The following is a 24,121-nucleotide window of genomic DNA, read 5'->3' as shown; positions in this document are numbered from 1 at the left end:
TCCTGCGTTAATTCACCTAGGATAACAGTCTCCAGCTTCATCCATGTTGCTGCAGTCATATACCATGTTGGTATGAGTCATATTTTTCTATTGAACAATGATTTTTTTTTTAAACACCTTGAGCTTGGGTCTAAGTTATAATCAAGTTATAATCAAGCCCTTGAAATCAGTAGTGGCAAAAGGAAGCTCTGATAAAATCCTATAGTCATGGCTGATTCAGGTCCTATTCAGCAGAGACTAATTTTGCCACTATTGACCATTCTTACCAACTGATAAGAATGATACCTACATTACTATTATCCATTAATATACTTGAATGATAAAAGTATTCCAGACAAGCATCAACCATATCATTATACTAATAAAAATGTTCAATCGATCAGACATCTACCTTCGAGTAAACAAAAGATCTAGATGATGAACTAGAATTTTCATTTTATCTCAATACTTGCTGTCAGGAAGATATGGTCATTGACTTCTTCAAGTGTCAAAATTCTAGTAGGTTTGGTACTAGGCAGGCTGATACGTCAGTAGAAAATAAACTAAGAATAAGGAGACAAAGGTAAATGGTGGTGATGGGGTTCAGAACATGCTACCCCAAAATAAGGCACCTTGGCATTTGAACAAACTGCAAAAGCAGGAAGGTCATGCTCAGCTTCCCCTCACCCTCATCCCCTGAAGCAGGTCATAAGACCCTCATTTCAGAGATGCTCTCCCCATACCCAGAAGAAAAGAACATCTTTATCTCTGAAGACATGGGGACAGAGAGAAATCCGAACAAAACAGGCGTTGCTAAGCTTCCCCAGTTTATTACCGTTAGATCATACCCTCTTCGTCCAATCACACTTTGCCACACTGTCCACTCTTCATCAAACCTAAGCATAAAAATATACAGGTTCCCCTCCTTCTTTGGGTCTTCATTTCTTTGTGAAGTCTCCCATACCACATAAAACTTGTATTGAAGAGTTTGTCTTCTTTTCTCTTATTAATCTGTCTTTTGCCAGAAGGGCCTCAGCTGTGAACCTAGCAATGGGAAAGAAATATTTTCCCCCTATACTGGAATGAGTCCACTGGGGAAAGAATGGCCCATAATCCAAACCGCAGTGCAAAAGTAGCACTCTGAGCTCAGACTCAGGGTTGCAGCTAGAGTATTTGAGACCTTGAGTGAACTATTTTCAACACTCTCCATAGAAAACAATTATTTTTAGTAATAATCATGAATTAAGCTTAACAATAATGGTCAAAAAACACACTGAAAATTTTCTTTTATTGAACTGCCTATGTATAATCAGCCTGCTCAAATAATAATATAATAAAATACATATTAAAATATATAAAAGGAAAAAATATATTAATACTGTCTAATTTACATTCATGTACTTTTTGAAAGAAAAAAAGACTCACACATACATATTGGTCTCTTACAGTAATGAATCCCGCAGTTCACATTGCCTGTTTGAAATTTTAAACCTACATGAAAACTCCAAATGATCATGTTCTTCATGTCACTGTTCTATCACTTTTATTTTTAACCCACTGGTTAAATGCAGGAATATCTGCTCCCACAGGAATAGAGAGACAAACTTGCACCCTAGCTGAGCTCAGATGATTCTGAATCATTACAAACATGGGTCTGAGTCTGCCTCTGTTGGAGGCCAATTGTGTAACTAGGAGTCCTTACAATTAAATTCCATGAAAAGTACAATGTGTATTAAAGGTCAATAATAAAAATGTGCTCCTTTGAAGCTTATGTATAAGCTTATTATAATTATTAAAAGTCAGTTGTTTAGAACTTAGGCAACAATAGATTCTGGCAGAGCGTGGGAGTATTTTGTCACTGACATTGTTTAGGATGGTCAGCTCGTGGTAATAACAAAAGACAGACCAAACTTATTTCCTTTTATTATTGTTTTTCAAATGTCTACAGTGTGCTCCCTTGTTTTCTGTACCTTCCTCTTTTCCCCCTGCCCTTAAAATGCAATTGTCCAACCTCTTTTCTGGGCAAAGTTTGTCTATTTTGATAAAGAGGGCACAGCAGTAGAAATCTCTTACATCGAGGGAAATGCAGTAGAAATCAGAAACTAGATGCACACAATGGGAGTTGGAACGGCTGCAGCTCACTGGGCACTTCACACTGACTCCACATCTTACCTGCTCATAAGAATTTGGTGGTTAGGCTGGCACAGTGGTTCATGCCTGTAATCCCAGCACTTTGGGAAGCCGAGGCAGGTGGATCACCTGAGGTCGAGAGTTCGAGACCAGTCTGGCCAACGGTGAAACCTCATCTCTACTAAAAATACAAAAATTAGCCATGCGTGGTTGCAGGCGCCTGTAATCCCAGCTACTCGGGAGGCTGAAGCATGAGAATCACTTGAACCTGGGAGGTGGAGGTTGCAGTGAGCTGAGCTCACACCGCTGCACTCCAATGTGGGCAACAAAGCAAGACTCTGTCTCAAAAAAAAAAGAGAAAAAAAATGATTTAGTTGTTTAATTTTCTGCCAAGTTTGTTCCTGATGGTTCAGGACCAATTGGGTAGGCCAAGATCCAGAGACAGTTCTTTGATCTCTGCAGTGGAGTGGGGCTGGGAGCAGGCAGGTGCCAGCTTAAAGGGGCCCTTCAGGAAGTGTTTTATCAACACCAGATAATGATTGGAAGCCTGTCAAAGCTCTTCCAATCAAACATGTTCACATTATTATTCCAAAACCATGATTCTTTATAAAGTGAGTATTAATTTTGAAAAGTTCTCATCTATCATTTTCGCTAAATAATCGAAGAAGTAAAATGGCTAAATAAAAAGATGCTATGGCAATCATTTCTTTTGCTACCTTTCTTTGGGTTTCTGATGTGGCCACTTTTGTAAAATGTTCACAGCCACGTGCCGTGGCTCACGCCTATAATCCCAGCACATTGGAAGGCTGAGGAAGACAGATCAGTTGAGGTTAGGAGTTCAAGTCCAGCCTGGGCAACATGGCAAAACTCTGCCTCTACTAAAAATAAAAAAATTAGCCAGGCATGGTGGAACATGCCTGCAATCCCAGTTAGTTGGGGAGGGGAGCCTGAGGCAGGAGAATCACTTAAACCCAGGAGGTGGAGGTTGCAGTGAGTCGAGATTGGGCCACTGTACTCCAGCATGGATGACAGAGTGAGACTCCATCTCAGGGAAAAAAAAAAAAAAAAAAAGAAGAAGAAAAATGTTCACAAACTTCCCAAGTTATTATGTAACTATAGTGCTTCAAAAATCACTTGTTCAGCAGTTTCCTGTGCAAACGTCGATTTTTAATTATTATAACCACCATTTATTGGGCATTAACTGTGTTCCAGCACTATGTTAAGCTACATCTATAAAAGTAATAATAATAATTGGTCTTTTCGGTGCAGATTTAAAAGAGATTGCTCCCCATCATAAATAAGAACAACAAGCAGAGAACAGCTCAAAGGAATTAGTCACAGTCCCAGCTGGTAGATATCATCGTGCCAAAGTATGTCAGAGACAGGAAATGCCACAAGGTTAAGAAGACTACAAAGTACAAAGATGACTATAATTACTCACCTTTAACTGAATAGTATAATTGAATCACATAATTCATTTCCATTATCTGAGTTCCTGGCTTAGGCTCTTTGAGTACCACGAATCAGGAATGACTGTGCTCCACTTTGCCCTATGGTAGTCAAAGTCTGCCGGGAGGCCCGGGGTTGTGGTATTCAGTGTTACAAACATAAGGCTCTCCTGCTCACCCCACAAGCCAGTTATCTCATGACACATGAAGGCTCTGACATTGCAAACTGGACTAGGACAAGCCTTTGACTTCTCTGGGTTATGAGGAGTTTTAGAAAATAACTGAAAAGCAACCTTTTTTAGGATGATGTACTTAAGCAGAGTCCTGTAACAGGAAGAACACGGTATTTGGCAATAGGAAATCTGGATTTGAGCCTCCATTCACACCTAACTGGCTCTGGACTTTAGCAAGGTCACCCAGCCTCTCAAATTCCTGTCTGAAATAGCTTGTCTTGCAGATCACTCACAAGGATTACATGAGATGCCACATCTGAAGGTACTTGAGGGCCTGAGCATTTACAGAAGGAAAAAGTCATCATTAACACCCATATTCCACCTTCCATGCTAAGTGAAGGCTGATAAGCACAGTTTATCTGAGCAACAGATCATATTAAATTTAAAAATCAAATTCAGCCTTGCATGGTAGCACAAGCTTGTAATTCCAGTGCTTCGGGAGGCCCAGGTGGGAGGATCACTTTAGGCCAAGAGCTTGAGACCAGCCTGGGAAACACAGCAAGACCCTCATCTCTACAAAAATAAAAATATTAGCGAGGCACAGAGGCACGTGCCTCTAGCCCCAGCTACTTGGGAGGCTGAGACAGGAAAATCACTTGCGCCCAGGAGTTTGAGTCTGCAGTGAACTATGATTACACCCCTACACTCCAGCCTGGGAGGCAGAGCAAGACCCTGTCTCCAAAAAAAAAAAATTAATTTCAAAACATACTTTATTGTAACAATTATTTCAGGCAAAGCAATCTTCCTGTTTTTTTTTTTTTTTAATTGTCCTTTATGAGAAATGGTTTAGTCATCTTGCTTCATACAATCTGCTTTTAATCTTTCTCTCATATTCCGTTGGGCCAAACAGAAACGGGGAGAAGTTAAAGGCTAGGCCAGATTCTTGCATTGTTTCAGCTCCACAGAGAGCTCTGAGGATGACGCAGACTTAGGATACAGGGTGTGGGAATAAAGACAAGCAAGGAAGGGAGGGTATTTCCAACTCTGAGAAAATAAGCCTAGACAGAAAACAAAGCCTCAGGCCTCTGATTTCAGAAAGGCACCAGATTAGCGACAGCCGGCGCCCGCGGGCAGCCCAACCCTCAGCTGCACGGCTCTTTCACAAGAGCCCAGCTGGAAAGCCCACCAGTTGGGCTGTAGAACTTGGTGCATTTCACTGCAGCTTTGTGGCTTGGAGGGCAAGATCGTTTGTGGCCTGGAGGGCAGTACGAACACCAGAAGAGCATGTTGACTTAGGTGTGGCAAGGCCGGTTTCATGTCATAGATTAGGAAGCCATTTGCTCGCCCTGTCCACCACTCTAGCTGTCTCTGTGTTTTGGTATTTGTGTGCCTTAACGTTTTGAGCTCATTGGTTTGTGTGGCTGAAGGGGGATAAGTTGCGGTGCATGTGTGTAGGAGGTTTCTCTCAATAGATTCTTTCAGATAATCTATAGTCGTCCCTTGGTATCTGAGAGAGATTGGTTTCAGGACTCCCCACAGATATCAAAACTCACAGATGCCCAAGTCGTTGACATAAAATGGTGCAGTATTTGCATATAACCTATGCACATCCTCCCAATATACTTTATTTTTGTTTATTTTACTTATTTATTTATTTTTTGAGATGGAGCCTCACTCTGTCACCCAGGCTGGACTGCAATGGGGCAATCTTGGCTCACTAAAACCTCCACCTCCCAGGTTCAAGCGATTCTCCTTCCTCAGCCTCTGGAATAGCTGGGATTACAGGCGCACACTACCATGCCCAGCTAATTTTTGCATTTTTAGTAGGGACGGGGTTTCACCATGTTGGCAAGGATGGTTTCAAACTCCTGACCTCAGGTGATCCGCCCACCTCGGCCTCCCAAAGTGCTAGGATTACAGGCATGAGCCACCTCACCCGGCTCTTCCAGTATACTTTAAATCATCTCTAAATTACTTATGGTACCCAGTACAATGTAAATACTATGTTGGTTAGTGAATGATGACAAGGAAAAACAAATCTTACCTATTCAGTACAGAGGCAATTTTTTTTCAAATATTTTCCATCCATGTTGGTTGAATCCTTGGCTGCAGAACTCATGAATACAAAGGACCAATTGTACTTCAAATCAAACTATCCATTTTTAATATAAAATGAACTTTTCAATGTAAAGTGACAGACCATTAGCTAAATTGTATGTCTGGTCCTAGCAAATGTCTGCCTGCAAGACTTTCAGACTACCTTCATATTTTCTGATTTCCACTTTGCTTTGATACCACGAAAATTTTCTTGCCTGAGAATATGTATCATACAAAGGGAAAAATCAGTCAAGAGATCAGTGAATATTAATTCTCTGTCATTGTTTATTAAACACTATGTGCCCAACACAGATGCCTCGGGAGTTAAACAGAGGTGTGCATATGCTCGGCCTCAGACACTGTGTCCCCAGCCTCCACACCTTCTTCATCAGGGGGCAAGAGAGCACCCACAGAGAGCAAGCCACACACCTTTGCCCAGCAGTGACATGAGCGAGCCCCCTGCCCAGAGACGGCCAAGACCAGCCTCATCATTACAACCATTTTGGAGAGTCTCGCTGAAAGGCTGGGCACTTTGAAGAGAAGCACGGGCTCAGTAAGGGACCACATTGCCTGTGCTTCAGTCCTGGCCTTGCTGCTTACTAGCTATTCCCCTCAGGCGAGTTTCCAAAGAGTCAGCGCCTCACCTTCTTCATTTGTAAAATGGGGATACACGTGGTACGTATTTCATGATATGATTGCAAAACGTCACTGATTTAATACATGTGAAGCAACTGAAACAGTGTCTAAGTTATAGGAAATTCTTCTTATATGAAAAATACACTACTCAACAATTATACCCCCCCAAAAAATCTTTTTTCCTCCTAATATCTCTAACCAAAGGGACTAAAATTCAGAGGTAGTACTTGAGAAAAACAGAACTTCTGTGCTCACAGAAACACTCAACATGGTAGCCACAATCCTGCAACTATGTGTAACCGAAGTAAACCCAGATAGAAATAGACTTGTTAAGGCAGAGTTCTACCTGGATTTTCATGCCCTGAGCCCTGATATTGACTTTCAACATCTTGGAGTGGGTCTACTCAATCAGGCCCCGCGATACAACATTACTTAAGAGTTCCTTAACTCACAAACTGAGGACAACCAAAGATTTTGTTAGGAACAAAAAAACCCACTCTCCATGAGAATGATGCACAGTTTACTTTGCATGGGTACCGTGTATGTGTGCATTTTAAATAAACATAAAGGCTATACAACTGCTTTTGATCTCAGTTTTAATTTCTCTTTAGCACAAAACCAGCCGTAACCTCTTCCCTTGCGATAAACGGGACTGATGGGATGTGGAGCCTCATCTGTGTTTCCCGAGTTGTTCGGGTGATGCCTCTCAGTGTGCACTGCCGGCTTCAGAGCCCTTGTTTCCAGCCACAAGTAGTCCTTAGACTTTGTTGCTTGCTAACCCCAGGGGTGATGGCATAGTGTTCTTGCTTCTACTCCCAGTAACCACTGTCTGTCTGTCTTCCATTGTCCAGCAGATGGAAGATGTGGCTGCTAAACCCCTTTTTCATCAGAAAGAACCACTTCCTGTTTAATGTGAGAGCTAAAAGTGACTCTCTCGTCGTACAAAAATATGAGTCTGGGCTGGGCGCAGTGGCTCATGCCTGTAATCCCAGCAATTTGGAAGGCTGAGGCGGGCAGATCACTTGAGGTCAGGAGTTCGAGGCCAGCCTGACCAACATGGTGAAACCCCATCTCTACTAAAAATACAAAAATTAAAGCCATGGTGGTGGGCAGCTATAATCCCAGCTACTCGGGAGGCTGAGGCAGGAGAATCACTTGAACCCCAGAGGTAGAGGTTGCAATGAGCCAAGATCGCATCACTGCACTCCACTCAGGGCAGCAGAGTGAGACACCATCTCAAAAAAATATACACACACGCAAACACACACACACACACACACACACACACACACACACAGGTGCCATGATGCTTTCTCTGGAATTCAAAGATTCTTCTGGCCACAGGAACAGAAAGTCACTTTTTGATTTTTTGGGACCCAATATTGTATGAGGGGCTTTTATTTCAGGCAGTGTCTCCCAGCTTTTTCCTTTCCATGCTTACTGAAAAAAGAAAGTCATTCCTAGATACTTGATGGAGATTCTCTGCTGGAACCAGACCATGCCAAAGCTCTCCAAAGAGCCTCTATGAAGCCCAGGCTTTCCAGTTTTGAAGATCCTTGACCTTGAGGCAGTCTTCCTACCTGCAGATTTGGTGTATGTGGGAGGCAAGTTGAGGAATTTTATTTAAAAACAGTATTAGTGTTGAACCTTGACTACTTGCCCTGAGCCAGCTTGCCACTATAAACAGCAGCATTGGAGCTCTGCCCTCAAGCTTGAGGCCCCAAGCCAAATGGCCTGCTCATCCCTGGTTTTCATGTAGGATCTGTGTTTGTTCCCACACAAGTAATTCTCCAGAAGCCTGTGTAGCAGAAATGTGGATGACATAGTAGTTCTTCACATTTGGGGGAACAGCAAGGTGTTCATACCCATTCTCTAGAACACGTATACATCACAAAATTTGGATGAAATTTGGAAAAGCTTTGCACTCATCACCTCTGTAGTCTTCCTTGGACTTTAAGAAGTCTCTGGGACCTGAACCACATAATGGAAGTCAGGGTCGAAGACACAAGGAAAGTGTTTACTTCCCCAGGGGGAACGGGAAGCTCACCCCCACCTGCAGGCCAACAAAAGTCTGTCACCTTGTCTTTCATACTTGATTGATTGTTCCTTGGAACCAACTATGAAAGGACTCAGCTCAAGTAGTAGTGGATTGGGTGCCCGAGAGTTTCAGGAAAAGATTCTTCTCAGAGATTTGCAAGGAGGAGAGGAAGCTTCGAGCCTCTGCTGCCCAGCACAGAAGGCTTAAGCTGCAAACCCTGGAAACTCCCTTTCAGGCCATCAGTCGGATTCTTGTGAAACACATACTCTGCCTCTAGCTGGAACTAGGTGCTATGGGAAAAGGGACGTTTCCAAAAAATGCATAAGACAAGGTCACTACCTTGAGTAGATAAATCTCTTTAGTGTCTGCAGAACAAACACACATCAATTTAAAAAACAAAGAGCCAAACCATGTGGTCAAAGTCCATCATGGTCTAAATCCAGGCTATATTCTATGGGCAAGTGTGCCATAAGGCACCTAGGGCGAGAGAGCAGAAAGGTTTCCTGGAGAAGGTGGAGCTGGAGCTGGGCTTGTTTTATGTTTCCCTCTGACTACTGTTGTCTTCAAAGAGCACTTTCTTCTACCCCACCTCCACCTTATCCACTAGAATCTGCTTCTCAAATATTGTCTTAGCAACCCGTTTACTGATTAACACTAACAAGCCAAACAGGCCAGCATCAATGCTGCCGCAACTCCGACCTCTGGCTCCGGGCTGCTTTTCTAACGTCCTCGAAGAGTGTCAAGGTCAGAGCCCTTGTCTAGAGTCCTCTAGAGGTCACCCAGTCCAAATTCCCTTCCACTCCTTAGGAAAGAGACATCTGGGGACAAGTTCTGCAGACTCCCTAGAAAAGCAAACCTAGTGACTGTGGAAATCTGGCCAAGAAAATCAGCCTCAAAGAAGCAGAAGCTGTTAGGACACAAAACACACCTGAACAATCTCACTGGCGTGAATAAATGCAGTCACCTCGGAGACGCAGGCATCATCACGCCAAATTGCGTGATTACGGCCACGCATCGAATTAACCCTCAAGCCAACCCCAAATCACCAGACCAACTCTAATGCAGTTATCAAGCTGAAATCTCCAACTTGGTATGAAAGTTTGACAGTTTGTACCCAAGCAATCTTAGCCCGACTTAGAACTCCTGGAGAGCAAGGACTGATCCTCATTTATCTGTGCATCTCAAAGCCTAGTGCAATGCCTGATATTTAATAGACAGCTTAATATGGCTTTGTCAGACTGAGCTGGATTGTACTGAATGATACAGAATTCATTATCGTGAGTGAGAGCAATACAAACAACAGGAAATGTGAGTGACTAGAAAGAAATAAAAAGAGGCTCGGGGGCTCACACCTCTAATCCCAGCACTTTGAGAGGTCGAGGTGCGGGGATTGTTTGAGCCCAGGAGTTCAAGACCAGCTGGGCAATATAGCAAGGCCTCGGTCTCTACAAAAAAAAAAAAATGCAAAAATTAGCCGGGTGTGGTGGCATGCACCTGTAGTCCCAGCTATTCAGGAGGCTGACTGAGGTGGGAGGATCATCTGAGCCCAGGAGGTCGAGGCTTCACTGAGCAGTAATCATGGCACTGCACTCCAGCCTGAGTGACAGAGTGAGACACTGTCTCAGGAAATAAAAAATAAAAATAAAAAAGGAAACCAACTCCCCTCTTCAATTCCCCAATCACCCTCAGGATCTCCCAAATATCCATTCATAAGTACAGTGATGTTTATTCATAATGGCCAACATAGACTAAGAGCTCCATAAATGGCAGGCCCAATGCTCAGTTTCTTACACTGAATCCTCATAACAGTCCTATGAAGTAAGTTCTCTGGTGATCTCCATCTTGTAGATGAAGAAACTGAGTCTTAGAAAAATTAAGTTATGCCCGGGTGTGGTGGCTCACACCTGTAATCCAAGCACTTTGGAGGCCAAGGCAGGTGGATCACCTGAGGTCGGGAGTTCAAGACCTGCCTGACCAACACGGTGAAACCCCATCTTAAAAAAAAAGAAAAATTAAGTTATAATCAGTAAGTCTAGAAATAAAATTCAGTTTTGTAGAAGTAGCAATTGGACTGGGTTTCAAAGGATGGGTACAACTTTGACATCCTTGTTTAAGTAGAAAAAAAAGCAATGTGAAATAACACTGTCAGAGAGGTGTGAAGAGGACCAAGATGGAGCACGTCGTAGCAGCCAAGAGGAGGTGGGGGCCTCAGAGAGAACTCAGAGTTTCAACGGCAGCAGAGAGGTAAATTGGATAAGGGCTGGACTTTCCATCTAACTCAGCAACTAGGTCAGATTTGACCTTGGCAGAGAAGGTAAGTGGAATATCTGGGATGGAAGTCAGATTCCAACAGCCAGAACAGGAATGAGAGTTGGAGGCCCCCAGGGGAGACCACTTGGTGGACATAGCCCAAGTGCTGGGTGTGGTGCAGAATCCCGGAAGATTCCTCAGGTTGAGACAAACTTGTGTTTGATCACAGGTAAGGAGCCAGGAGCCAGTGAAGTGAGAGAGTTTGGGGAATGCAAGAGAAAGAGGGATCGTAAAGATTAGGGGGCATGATTTGCCTTAGAAAAAAAGAGGAAGGAACATGTACACAAAACATCCTGCACCTGGGGGCAACCTTCCTCTTCCTGCATTCTATGCACAAATTTTTTTAAATAGGCATTTTTTTTTTTTTTTTTTTTTTTTTTTTTGAGACAAAGTCTCACTCTGTCACCCAGGCTGGAGTGCAGTGGCGCCATCTCAGCTCACTGCCACTTCCACCTCCCAGGTTCAAGCCATTCTCCCGCCACCTCCTCCCAAGTAGCTGGGACTATAGGCACGAGCCACCACGCCCAGCTAATTTTCGTTTTTGTTTTTGTTTTTGTTTTGAGACAGAGTTTCGCTCTCGTTACCCAGGCTGGAGTGCAATGGCGCGATCTCGGCTCACCGCAACCTCCGCCTCCTGGGTTCAGGCAATTCTCCTGCCTCAGCCTCCTGAGTAGCTGGGATTACAGGCATGCGCCACCATGCCCAGCTAATGTTTTGTATTTTTAGTAGAGACGGGGTTTCACCATGTTGACCAGGGTGGTCTCGATCTCTTGACCTCGTGATCCACCCGCCTCGGCCTCCCAAAGTGCTGGGATTACAGGTGTGAGCCACCGCGCCCAGCCTAATTTTTGTATTTTTAGTAGAGACAAGGGTTTCACCATATTGACCAGGCTGGTCTTGAACTCCTGACCTCAGGTGATCTGCCTGCCTTGACCTCCAAAGTGCAAGGATTTCAGGCATGAGCCACCTTGCCTGGCCTAGACTTTACTTTTTACAGCAGTTTTAGGTTCACAGCAAAACTGAATGAAAGTGATAGAGATTTTGTATATATATCCCTTGTCCCCACACATGCATAGCCTCTCTTATCAATATCCCCTACTCCTACCAGAGTGGTGCACTTGTTATCATTGATGAGCTTACATGACACATTATCAGCCAAAGTTGACAGTTTACATCACAGTTCACTCTTGGTATCATACATTCTATGGGTTTGAACAAATGTACAATGGCATGTAGCCATGATTATAGAATCATAGAGAATAGTTTCATTAAGCTAAAATCCTCAAAATCCCAGAGTTTTGAGAAAAAAAAAAAATTTAGGTTTATATTTTTGCTTTTTTGAAAAATGGCAAGGCAAGAGGCATATTTGATCATTTAAAAGTCTCAGATGCCTAGCTGGCTGCAGGAAGTGAGACACCAGCCTGGTGACATGTGGTCCCAGTTCTGTGAGGCTGGAGTTCAGGGCATCCAAAATACTTCCACTGAAGGAACAAGAGTACACAGCCCACTGCCATCTGCCCACTGAGAGTTCTAGGATGGCAAAGAGAAAACAATTTATCTTTGGTATTCCCCCACCTCAGGTCTCTCCTCCATTAGACAACTCCTAAATTAGGCCGGTTAATTACAGAGCGTTATCATGTTATCCTGGAAAATAAAGCACCCTCACGGATGAACAACTTGCTTATGCATTGAACATTTCTTAAGCACCTACTATATGCCAGACTATATCAATTTGACACGTAATGATCCACACCCAAAACAACAAATATTTATTATTTCTCACACTTCTGTATACCCACGTAAAAATCAAGGATTCTGATGAAGGAATAATGGAGATCCAAAAATGCACCAGAATGGCTGTTTCTGTATAAGGAGCTTGGAGAAGGCTCTCAAAAAAAAAGCAATTGATGGAGGTTTCAGACACGGGATAGAAGTTCATCAGGCAGCCGGGTGCGGTGCCTCATGCTGATAATCCCAGTGCTTTGGGAGGCTGAAGTGGGAGGATCATTTGAGGTCAGGAGTTCAAGATCAGCCTGACCAACATGGCGAAACCCAGTCTCTACTAAAAATAGAAACATTAGTATGGGTGGTGGTGGGCACCTGTAATTGTAGCTACTCAGGAGGCTGAGGCAGGAGAATTGCTTGAACTCAGGAGGCAGAGGTTGCCGTGAGCCGAGATCACACCCTTCATGCCATTGCACTCCAGTGTAGGTGACAGAGTGATACTCCGTCTCAAAGGAAAACGAAAAAAGAAATTCATCAGTCAAAAGGTGAACCGAGGTACTGCAGAGCAATGTGAAACAACAGGATGCGTCTGATAAACGTCCAGGAAACCAGCTCGGGTAGAGACTAGGGTGAGGTGGAGGCCAACAGATGACGATGGAAAGGCTGTCATCAGACCCTGAAGGATGGTGGGCTGCACAGATAAACCTGACCTCCAACCCATGCGCAGAAGGGAGCTGGGGAAGGATTTTAAGAAAGGGAGCCACCTAATCTAATTTGGGGTTTCTGTTGTTTTGTTTTGTGTTTGTGTTTTGAGATGGGTCTTGCTCTGTGACCCAGGCTGCAGTGCAGTGGGGCAATCATAGGTTCCTGCGGTCTCAAACTCCTGGGCTCCAGTTACCCTCCTGCCTGTGTCTCCTGAGTAGTTGGGACTACCTGTTATAAGAAAAGGGTCCCAATCCAGACCCCAAGAGAGGGTTCTTGAATCTCGCACAAGAAAGAATTCAGGGAGAGTCTGTAAAGTGAAAGCAAGTTTATTAGGAAAGCAAAGGAATAAAAGAACGGCTACTCCACAGACGGAGCAGCCCTGAGAGCTGCTGGTTGCCCATTTTTACAGTTATTTCTTGATGATATGCTAAACCAGGGGTGGATTATTCACGCCTCCCCTTTCTAGACCATATAGGGCAACTTCCTGATGTCACGGCATTTGTAAACTGTCATGGTGCTGGTGGGAGTGTAGCATGAGGACAACCAGAGGTCACTCTCATGGCCATCTTGGTCTTGGCTTTGGCCGGCTTTTTTTTTTTTTTTTGAGACGGAGTTTCGCTCTTGTTACCCAGGCTGGAGTGCAATGGCGCGATCTCGGCTCACGGCAACCTCCGCCTCCTGGGTTCAGGCAATTCTCCTGCCTCAGCCTCCTGAGTAGCTGGGATTACAGGCACACGCCACCATGCCCAGCTAATTTTTTTGTATTTTTAGTAGAGACGGGGTTTCACTATGTTGACCAGGATGGTCTCGATCTCTTGACCTCGTGATCCACCCGCCTTGGCCTCCCAAAGTGCTGGGATTACAGGCTTGAGCCACCGCGCCTGGCCTGGCCGGCTTTTTTTTACTGCAACCTGTTTAATTGGCAAGGTCTTTATGACCTGTATTTTGTGCCGACCTCCTATCTCATCCTGTGATTCAGAATGCCTTAAATGTCAGGGAATGCAGCCCAGCAGGTGTCTCAGCCTCATTTTACCCAGCTCCTATTCAAGATTACCCCGGCTAGTCTTAAACTCCTGGCCCCAAACGATCATTTCAGCTCATCTTCCCAAAGTGCTGGGATTACAGGAGTGAACCATTGTGCCTGGTCTAATTTGTTTTTTAAAAATTGCTCTGGTAATTAATATGGAAAGGCTGGTTGGAAGTTGGTATACAGAGAAGGTGGGGACTTAGTGAGGAAGATGGCTAGCTCAGGGCAAACAAGGCAGAGGTGACCAAATGAAGCCAAAGAAATGGAGACGAGGAGACATTTTCGAGAGCTATTTCAAAGTAGACTTGACAATTGGATGCAAAAAGGCAGACGGGGAGAGAGAAAGATAAGGATGACTCCCAGATTTGGGGCTGGCGTCATGGAAATGAGTCAGGGTGGAAATTGCAAAAAGAGTGTGGCCAGGTCTGAATTAACAGTGATCAATTTGTGGGGCCTCTGGAACATCCTGGAATGGCTGTTCTATGGGTTGTATCCATCGGTTTGGAGCTCAAAAAGAAAGTTCTGGGGTGTGAAGGTGGATTTGCAAGCTGTCAGCATATGTGCTATTGTAGGGATATAAAAAGAATAGAGATCTTAATTGTGAATCATCCCAGCTGGCAAAAAAAAAAAAAAAAAGAAAAAGAAAAGAAAAAAGTAATTTATTTTTAAAAAATGAACAATCATTTTCAAATTATTTTCTCTCGTAACAAAGAAATTAGCCAAGGTTTTGTTTCAAGACCAAACACAAAAGGGATAGCAGTCGGCTTTCTACATGAATGCAATGAGTAATTCACGAGGCTCTGAAAAATACAGCTGCAGTTTTGCCAATAATTTCCTGTGCCTGTGTAAACAGTACCATATTCTCTGAAGCTTTTCCCCCTTCAAAAAGGTAAACTTTGCATTGCCAGTAAGTAGGGGCAGAACAATGTACTCAGCCTCCGAATTCTTTCTGGGTAAGACCATGTACTTTTACAAGGGACTTCAGATATTCAGTGAATGGTTACTTCTAACTAGCCCGAAGAACTGGGAACAAATGACCAAATGCAGTGAGCAATTATTACATAGCTGATGAAGTCTGAGGAGGGGAGGAAAGATGGGTGCTGGCAACAGATTTCTCACTGTATCATTTCCCTACATTGTCCGTCAGAACTGTTTGCTACCGTTTGAAGAACATTTTACTACTCATGAGAAAAACAAAAAAAGTGAGTTTGCCATCAAGTAAATTGGAGAATGCTGGCTACTCAATCCACTCGGAGGTTCACAATAGTGAAGGAACATGTTTACCTTTAAGTCAGTGTTTCCCCCAGATTTACTTGGCTAAGGAAATGTCTTTTCATGGAGTTCTTATTAAGGTCTTTTGAAACACCAGCATGCGCTTTGGGGAACACTCTCTCCAGGGCATTCGGCGGCCACAAGGCTCTGCAGAATGTGACCAGCACCCCCCACTAGGCTTTTCTAGGGGGCCTAACGCGGTATTTGTAAAAAAAAGAGGCAGCACATTATCCCTTCCCCACAGACCCAGGGACAGGATCTCAGCTCTGGGCGATCTCTCCTCATTTACATTCTGAACTTCAGTGGTCAAAAACAGCTGCCTCCCCTCCCCAGACCTGCTCAGTTTTCCTATTGAAGAGGAAATCTACCATTTCCTCCCCAAGCAGCCTCTGAGCCCAGAGGAGGTTTTGGTGGAGTGGACCTTTGACCTGCTGAATTGGGGTCTGTCTTTGGGATACTCCCCCGCTCCCCAGCAGAGAAAAACCTCCTCTTAGAAAAGATTCTTTGTCCTGGATCAGCACACCTCTAGGGAAAACCCCAAAATGAACACAGTCAGATTTTCGTAGGCTTACTTTCTTTTCTACTCTGTAAGGTCAATAGGAAGTACTTTTTCTTTTCCCTCCCCGCCTCCCAACAAAATCCCATTCAGGAAAAGTAAAAATGTTTATGACAACATATTTCTTTGAGATATTATATCCTATTTTAAATCGGGAAATTCAACATCTGCATCTGCTTTTGAGGATTCTCTTTTTTATTTCCTCGTCACCAAAGATTTTCTTTTTGGCTAGCATGTCAGACGCTATAAATCTGCACGCGCTGTAACTTCTGATGATGATGTTGCACCTTTGAAGTAACGCTGTGTAAAATGAGACCCGTGGTGCTGAGGCAAAGTGTTTAGGAAAAATGGGAAGGCAGAGGGCAGGAGGAAGTGAGTGTTGACTGGCATCAAGCTTCACCTATGACAAACAAATAAGTAAGCAAATCAACCATTGCATGGACCTTATTAGGAGATTTCTAACAGCTGGAGAAGTAGGCAGAAGTAGGGGGAAAGACATGTGTCAGTGAATCAGAGACTGGGCCTGTGACGGAAGCCAGGGGTGTCATTATATGAATAACTGACTTTTCATTTTCACTCATAACATAGAGAATAGTTAGATTGGAACATTCTAAGTGCATCACTTCTCGCATGGGTATAGTGGGGCCAGGGAATAATCCTTAATCTTTCTTCTTCTTCTTCTTTTTTTTTTTTTTTTGAGACGGAGTTTTGCTCTTGTTACCCAGGCTGGAGTGCAATGGCGCGATCTCGGCTCACCGCAACCTCCACCTCCTGGGTTCAGGCGATTCTCCTGCCTCAGCCTCCTGAGTAGCTGGGGATTACAGGCACGCGCCACCATGCCCAGCTGATTTTTTGTATTTTTAGTAGAGACGGGGTTTCACCATGTTGACCAGGATGGTCTTGATCTCTTGACCTCGTGATCCACCCGCCTCGGCCTCCCAAAGTGCTGGGATTACAGGCTTGAGCCACCACGCCCGGCCTAATCCTTAATCTTTCTTCTGGGGTCTTTGACTTGTTCCCTCAACTTCTCTCATATCATCCATCAAGTGCCCAGGCCCAAATGTCTTTTCCCAAAACTGCATGGATAACGCAACCACTGGAGGTGTCCTAGTGGAAGAAGGAAAGTTGACAAGCTGCTATGCTCAGGAAGCACTTTCTCAAGACGCACATACACGTGTATAGGGTTTATGTCAGTTAGGCTTGCTGTCAGCTGCAATTAACCAATAAAGTGGCTTAAACAAAGAGGAAAAAATCTAGAAGGAGGCTGGTTTGGGTTCAGTATCTCGCCAACGGCAGACTAATGTCTGCAACTTCTACAGCAGGCCCTTTCGGCGATGAGATGATTATCTCAGTTTTGTAGACATCACATCTACATTGAGTCTTTCTTCTTAGGTTTAAGAAGGAGAGAACAGATTTAGTGTTGCTTTCCTTTTTATCAGGAAAAAATATATATATTTTCAGAAGCCTCTGGCAAGCTTTGACTTGTAACTCTTTGTTTAAAATCATGTGACATGGACATGCCTGGCTTCAAGGGAGGCTAAAAAAGAGGGTATTGAGCTATTCCTACCCGTAAAAGGAAGACAAGAAGAAGATTGAGTAGGTCTGATGACTTGGTCAATAATAAACATCTGCCACAGGATTATTATTTTGGGATGATCATTCCTGAAATTAGGTCAGGGACCCCGCGATAAAATTAGTAAAGCCGCATTCTGTACATCACTCACTGCACTCGACCACATACTGCTGAGCTGTGGTGTGAGTTCATGTTAAACAATAACTTTATGCAATAACTTTGTTCCCATTTGAAATAAAAGCTTTTAAATTAGTTCAATTTTTTTTTTCAGGACCACTCATGTCTTCCAAAACCCTCAAGTTGCTTTGGTTTATATCAAAGTCCTATCTAATTTGCTCCCAAGAGGAAACGTACCACAATAGTAAAGTTGTATATTTCCACAGGGATTTTCCCTAAACTGTTAATGAGTTGTGACTTCCTTATATGTACATGCAGACGAGACTGGTGCACTCCAAGCAGGTAGACAGAATTTGAACCAGATGGTTCAAGGAAAGAAAACTGGATTAGCAGATCATTTCAGACACCTCCATGTGTTGACTGAAATCCATAAGGGGACTGACAAAACATGTACCTTATTTTCTCAACAAACTGTGCGCCATATTGAATGTTAAACATTAAATTGAGAGAGGAGTAGAGCAAGCTCTGTTTTTTCTTTATCATTAGAACTATAAGCTTAGTTTTGCCTCATTAATGTATCTAGAGAGATTAAAAAAAAAAAAAAAAAAGCATGACTCCTTCATAAACTCAGACCACTGAAGCACCCTGTGGTAATCCTGCAGCGGTGGTATTTGAATCAATTGGAGGTGGCAACGGTGTGTCTCATTTCCACGAGTGCCTGGTATGGAGAGCAAATCTCATTTTGCTTGATTTTCTAGTTTAAACAGTAAACCATAGGGTCCTCTCATCCCTACCCTTAAGCCACCTTCATTGAAACTGTGGCAGATGCAAATTAAGGCACTTTCCAGCACTCACGCCCCCTCAGCCTCCCGCCAGTTTAATTAAAGCCAAATTTGGTTGGGGAGTCAACTGGCATTTACGAAATCAGGAGAAAATCTGGTTCCAGTAATTAAAGGGATTTTCTAAATCTTGTCCTCCATGTTAGAACACTCGTTTTAATAGTTAATTAAAGACTCTGCAACCAGTCTTTGAAAGAAATTTGAAAAAGAAAAGATTAGGGACCTGCCACACAGATACTACAGACAACAGAAACGGAAATTCTTTGTTAAACCCTTTAGGGAAAACTAAGGTCTTCCTCTACTTAAAATGCTTTGGGCAGGTAAATTTATTTTCTCTTAATAAAAGGAGTTACTCATTTGCCTTTGTATTGTTGAGTGTAGCCCTATAAATTTCACAGCTATTCCACAAACCTAAGCCAGCTTGCAAGTCATCCACAAACCACTGCCATTTCAGTTTGGGTAGGTTGGGAGACCAGATGTCTAATTCCTTTGGTTTCCCAAGCTATGAGTAGTGCCAAAGAGCAAAACTCCTTAGACAGATGTCCCCCAGGTACAAGGATGAGCAACATTCCTCCTGGAGATACCATGTGCCTCTCATATTCAAAATGGGTTTAAACTAGGTAAGTTGATAGTCCAACCAACATTTAACCAGCCCTGTGCTAGGTGCCAAGAGGGCACACAGGTGAATACGGTATGGTCCTTGATACTATGGACTTGAACCTAATGAAGGAGACAATACACATCCAGCCAATGCTAGTTCCAGGCACACAGATATGGAAGGTACACTGGAAGTAGAAACAAGGGACATGGGGACAGGGAGAGAGACTCTGAACAAGGAGCCCTCCCTCCTGGAGGATCGAGTCAAACTGCTCCTCAATAGGCGGAATAAGCAGATAGCTGCAGATTAATATTCCCAGGGAGAAAGAACAAAGTCACAGTGGCAAGAGTCTGTAGATGCCTGAAGCTAGAGCGAAGGGCTCCTGGGGAAAGGAATTGAGAAGAGGGGAAGAAAGCATGAGTTCAGCAAAGGCCATGTTGTGGAGGGACCTTCCCACCCAGCTGTGAAGTTCATTTCCTAGTACAGAAAAAAAGGTTTAGGAGGTATGGAAATAACCGATTGGGGACCAAAAAGAGACTTAGGCAAAAGACCAATTCAGATGTCACTGCTCAGTGCTGTGGCAGTGTTACAGGAAAGGGGTCCCGATCCAGACCCCAAGAGAAGGTTCTTGGATCTTGTGCAAGAATGAATTTTCAAGGCGAGTCCATACAGTACAGTGAAAGCAAGTTTTTTAAGAAAGCAGAGGAATAGGCCGGGCACGGTGGCTCACACCTGTAATCCCAGCACTTTGGGAGGCTGAGGCAGGTGGATCACTTGAGGTCAGGAGTTCAAGACCAGCCTGGCCAACATGATGAAACCCCATCTCTACCAAAAATATTAAAAAATTAGCCAGGTGTGGTGGTGCGTGCCTGTAATCCCAGCTACTTGGGAGGCAGGAGAATCACCTGAACCCAGGAGGCAGAAGTTGCAGTGAGCTCAGATCATGCCACTGCACTCGAGCCTGGGTGACAGAGTGAGACTCTGTCTCAAAAAAAAAAAAAAAAAAAAAAGTAAAGAAGAATGAAGGTAAAGGAATAAAAGAATAGCTACTCCATTGGCAAGCAGACCCGAGAGCTGCTGGTTGCCCAATTTTATGTTTATTTCTTGATGATATGCTAAACAAGGAGTGGATTATTCATGCCTCCCCTTTCTAGACCATATAGGGCAACTTCCTGATGTTGCCATGGCATTTATAAACTGTCATGGTGCTGGTGGGTGTGTAGCGGTGAGGAAGACCAGAGGTCACTCCCACGGACATCTTGGTTTTGGTGAGTTTTGGCCAGCATCTTTACTATAACCTGTTTTATCTGCAAGGTCTTTATGACCTGTATCTTCTGCCAACCTCCTGACCCATCCTGTGACTTAGAATGCCTTAATTGTCTGGGAATGCAGCCCAGTAGGTCTTAGCCTCATGTTATCCATTCAAGATGGAGTTGCTCTGGTTCACATGCCTCTGACAGCAGCAGCACCCAGAAGTGAGCTCTAAGGCAGACGTCTTCAAATAGAGCTACTCACATCCCTGGGGTCCACAAAGACTTACAGAGGGCCACACGCTAAGTGGATCGTTCTAAGGGAATCAATATCTATATCCTCAACTGCTGTATGGTGTCTTTTCTAAAACTGCCTAATAACCCTAATCATACTTGAAAAACAAAAGCCATACCCTTCACCTATTCCACATCTTTCTGTAGCAGGTTAATGATTCATCAAGGTTCCTTAACCCCACGGACTTCTTGTCTTTCCCTATCATCTTGGCCCTTTCTGTTAGGATAAACCTTGATCTTTTTTGGAGGTAATGAATTCAAAATAATCAACTGCCATACAGATTCGTGGCATTGATTATTTAATGTTTCTGGAATGTTTTCTACAATTACCAACGTTTTAAAAATAAAACCCACAGGCAAAAATTATATTTGAATTCTTTCTGATTCGGTGTTTCAGGAAGATTCTTGAAATCTACTTTATCAAATCTATCATAAAATATTTATTTCCACTACAGTCAGTTCTAATCTTATTTATAATTACAATATGCTTAATGTTTTCCACCTTTTATTAACAGAGAGTGAACTTCTTTAAATCCATGATGAAAAATTTTAGTTGTTAAATATTCACAAGGGTACGTGCAGTTTTTGAAAATTCTTTTGGGAGTACCCAATCAAACCTGTTTTAAGAAGACAATTTCCGGCCGGGTGCGGTGGCTCAAGCCTGTAATCCCAGCACTTTGGGAGGCCGAGGCGGGTGGATCACGAGGTCAAGAGATCGAGACCATCCTGGTCAACATGGTGAAACCCCGTCTCTACTAAAAATACAAAAAGTCATCTGGGCATAGTGGCGCGTGCCTGTAATCCCAGCTACTCAGGAGGCTGAGGCAGGAGAATTGCCTGAACCCAGGAGGCGGAGGTTGCAGTGAGCCGAGATCGCGCCATTGCACTCCAACCTGGGTAACAAGAGTGAAACTCCGTCTCAAAAAAAAAAAAAAAAAAAAAAAAAAAAAAAAAGGAAGACAATTTCCTTGGAATGTCAGGAGGACTTTGGTAGGGAAACAGCATGGCGGAAGGGCAGTGGGCAGGTTTCGGTGGTAACTCACAGTTGAGAAACGCTGAGTTTAAGTTGAACAGATCTTGGAATCCTTAAGATGTTCACAGACATTAAGATTCTTTTGAGAGGGGAATGGATAGTACTCAGTTTCTCCTGAGTTTTGACCATAGCAGAAGGGCAGCACCAAGGGAAAACTTGAGAATGTCTTATACCTCCCCTCAGTAATCTCCGTTTGCTGCAACCACTCCCCATATAAATAAACTAAGTTCCAGTGGCTCAAGCCTATAATCCCAGCACTTTGAGAGGCCGAGGCGGGTGGATCATGAGGTCAAGAGATCTAGACCATCCTAGTCAACAAGGTGAAACCCCTGTCTCTACTAAAAATATAAAAATTAGCTGGGCATGGTGGTGCGTGCCTGTAATCCCAGCTACTCAGGAGGCTGAGGCAGGAGAATTGCTTGAACCCAGGAGGCAGAGGTTGCGGTGAGCTGAGATGGCGCCATTGCACTCCAGCCTGGGTAACAACAGCGAAACTCCGTCTCAAAATAAATAAATAAATAAATAAATAGAGTACAGCATCTACTCTAAACTTAAGCTTCAAGCAGTGGTGTGCTGGAACCTGTTCATACAGACTCACAGCAATTTAGGCACAACTGACAATCAAATTGTCTCTTCAGAAAAAGTTCTGGAGCAACATTCTTTTTTTTAAGACAAGGCCTTGCTCTGTTGCCCAGGCTGGAGTGCAGAGTGTGATCTCAGCTCACTGCAACCTCCACCTCCCGGGCTCAAGAGATCCTCGTGCCTCAGCCATCTGAGTAGCTGGGATTGCAGGTGTGCGCTACCATGCCCAGCTAATTTTTGCATTTTTAGTAAAGAGGGGGTTTCCCCATGTTGGCCACGCTGGTCTCAAACTCCTGACCTCATGATCCACCCACCTCAGCCTCCCAAAGTGCTGGGATGACAGGCATGAGCCAACATGCCTGGCCAACATTTCTTAATATAATTTTGTATGAATACACATCACTGCTGTTCATAGATCATTCCTGATTTGGGCTTTACAAGTGGCATATCACCCTATATTCTCTGATAGTTTTACTACTCAGTTTGACCATTTTTTACACCATACAGTGTGTAGAAAGAAGCCAGTCACCCAAAGGCAGAGGCAGAAGTTGAGACAAACCCCGTGATAAAGAACTTCTTCCTCCTGTATCAAGTCAGGCTACAGGTTGAATCCTATTCTTCATATATATATCATGTGGTATACCACCTCAACACGACCCATAATGCTTACAAGTATTGTTTTTGCCCTTCTTGAACAAGACTCTAAAAGTATATTTGGTTGTCCATATAATACCCCTAAAACACCTCTCATTTAATTAATTCTCTGGAAAAACAAAAGATGTCTTTTCAGTTCCAAAATTAATAAAATTTCTTATTTGATTTCAATTTAACAAGATATCTATTGATTGACTGCATCTTTGACTTTTCAATTGAGCATTTTGCCTTTGTGTTTGCCAATGACATATGTCACTGTGCAAAATGGAAAGGCCATCTGGCAAGAACTGCTCTGCTAGATAAGGAAGAATGCTAGTATTCTTACAGCACTGATGCTCAATATTGAACTATGTTGAATGCTATAAAAATGAAAGCTTCTCCAACAAAAAATGTCCTTCAGAGGCAAGCTTTGTATCTCCCATCACATCTGTGTTTTCTCTGCATGATGACGAGTGATTCTGACATAGCCTTTCCTTGCCCTCAGAGTCCCCACAGAGCAATGTAAAGGAATTGGATAATTCTCTTATGTAGGGTAAGCAACATGTAATTTCAGAAATGAAATGGGAGCCTCTTTTTAAAAGGCAATGCAATTGCCTATGAACTTTCTTTTATTACAACATATCATTACGTTATTTTGTAATTACATATTTTCGAAGCCATCTGTGTTGTCTGCCTGACAGAGACCCCTCCAATGGCAAGGACTGCATGTGTCTTATCTTCATATCCCCAACAGCACAGAGATGGACACAAAGTAGGCAGTCAGCAAGTATTTGTTAAATGAGTGAATGGAAAATGGAATGAATGGATTCAAGACTCAAATCTCTATCTTCTTCTGGACACAGTGGTCTGTTCAATCCAAGTACCATCTTAACAGTATCTTTGGGTCAAACTGGTTATCATGACCTGTCTGCACAACAGTGTGACAGGCAACAACTGACATATCTCTGTCTTAGAAATTTGCTCTGCCCTATATTCTCTGAATAGTTAGACTAAAACGTATTGCCCATTCCATTTTTGGAGCTGTTCTAGGTTTAGATTTCTTTTATACTTCGATATTTCAGTTTTCTATTTTCCAAATACTAAGT

Source organism: Saimiri boliviensis, chromosome 1, assembly GCF_048565385.1.
Source record: "Saimiri boliviensis isolate mSaiBol1 chromosome 1, mSaiBol1.pri, whole genome shotgun sequence".
Taxonomy (NCBI): Eukaryota; Metazoa; Chordata; class Mammalia; order Primates; family Cebidae; genus Saimiri; species Saimiri boliviensis.
The sequence above is the reverse complement of the archived record's forward strand: the minus strand, read 5'-3'. Positions refer to the sequence as shown.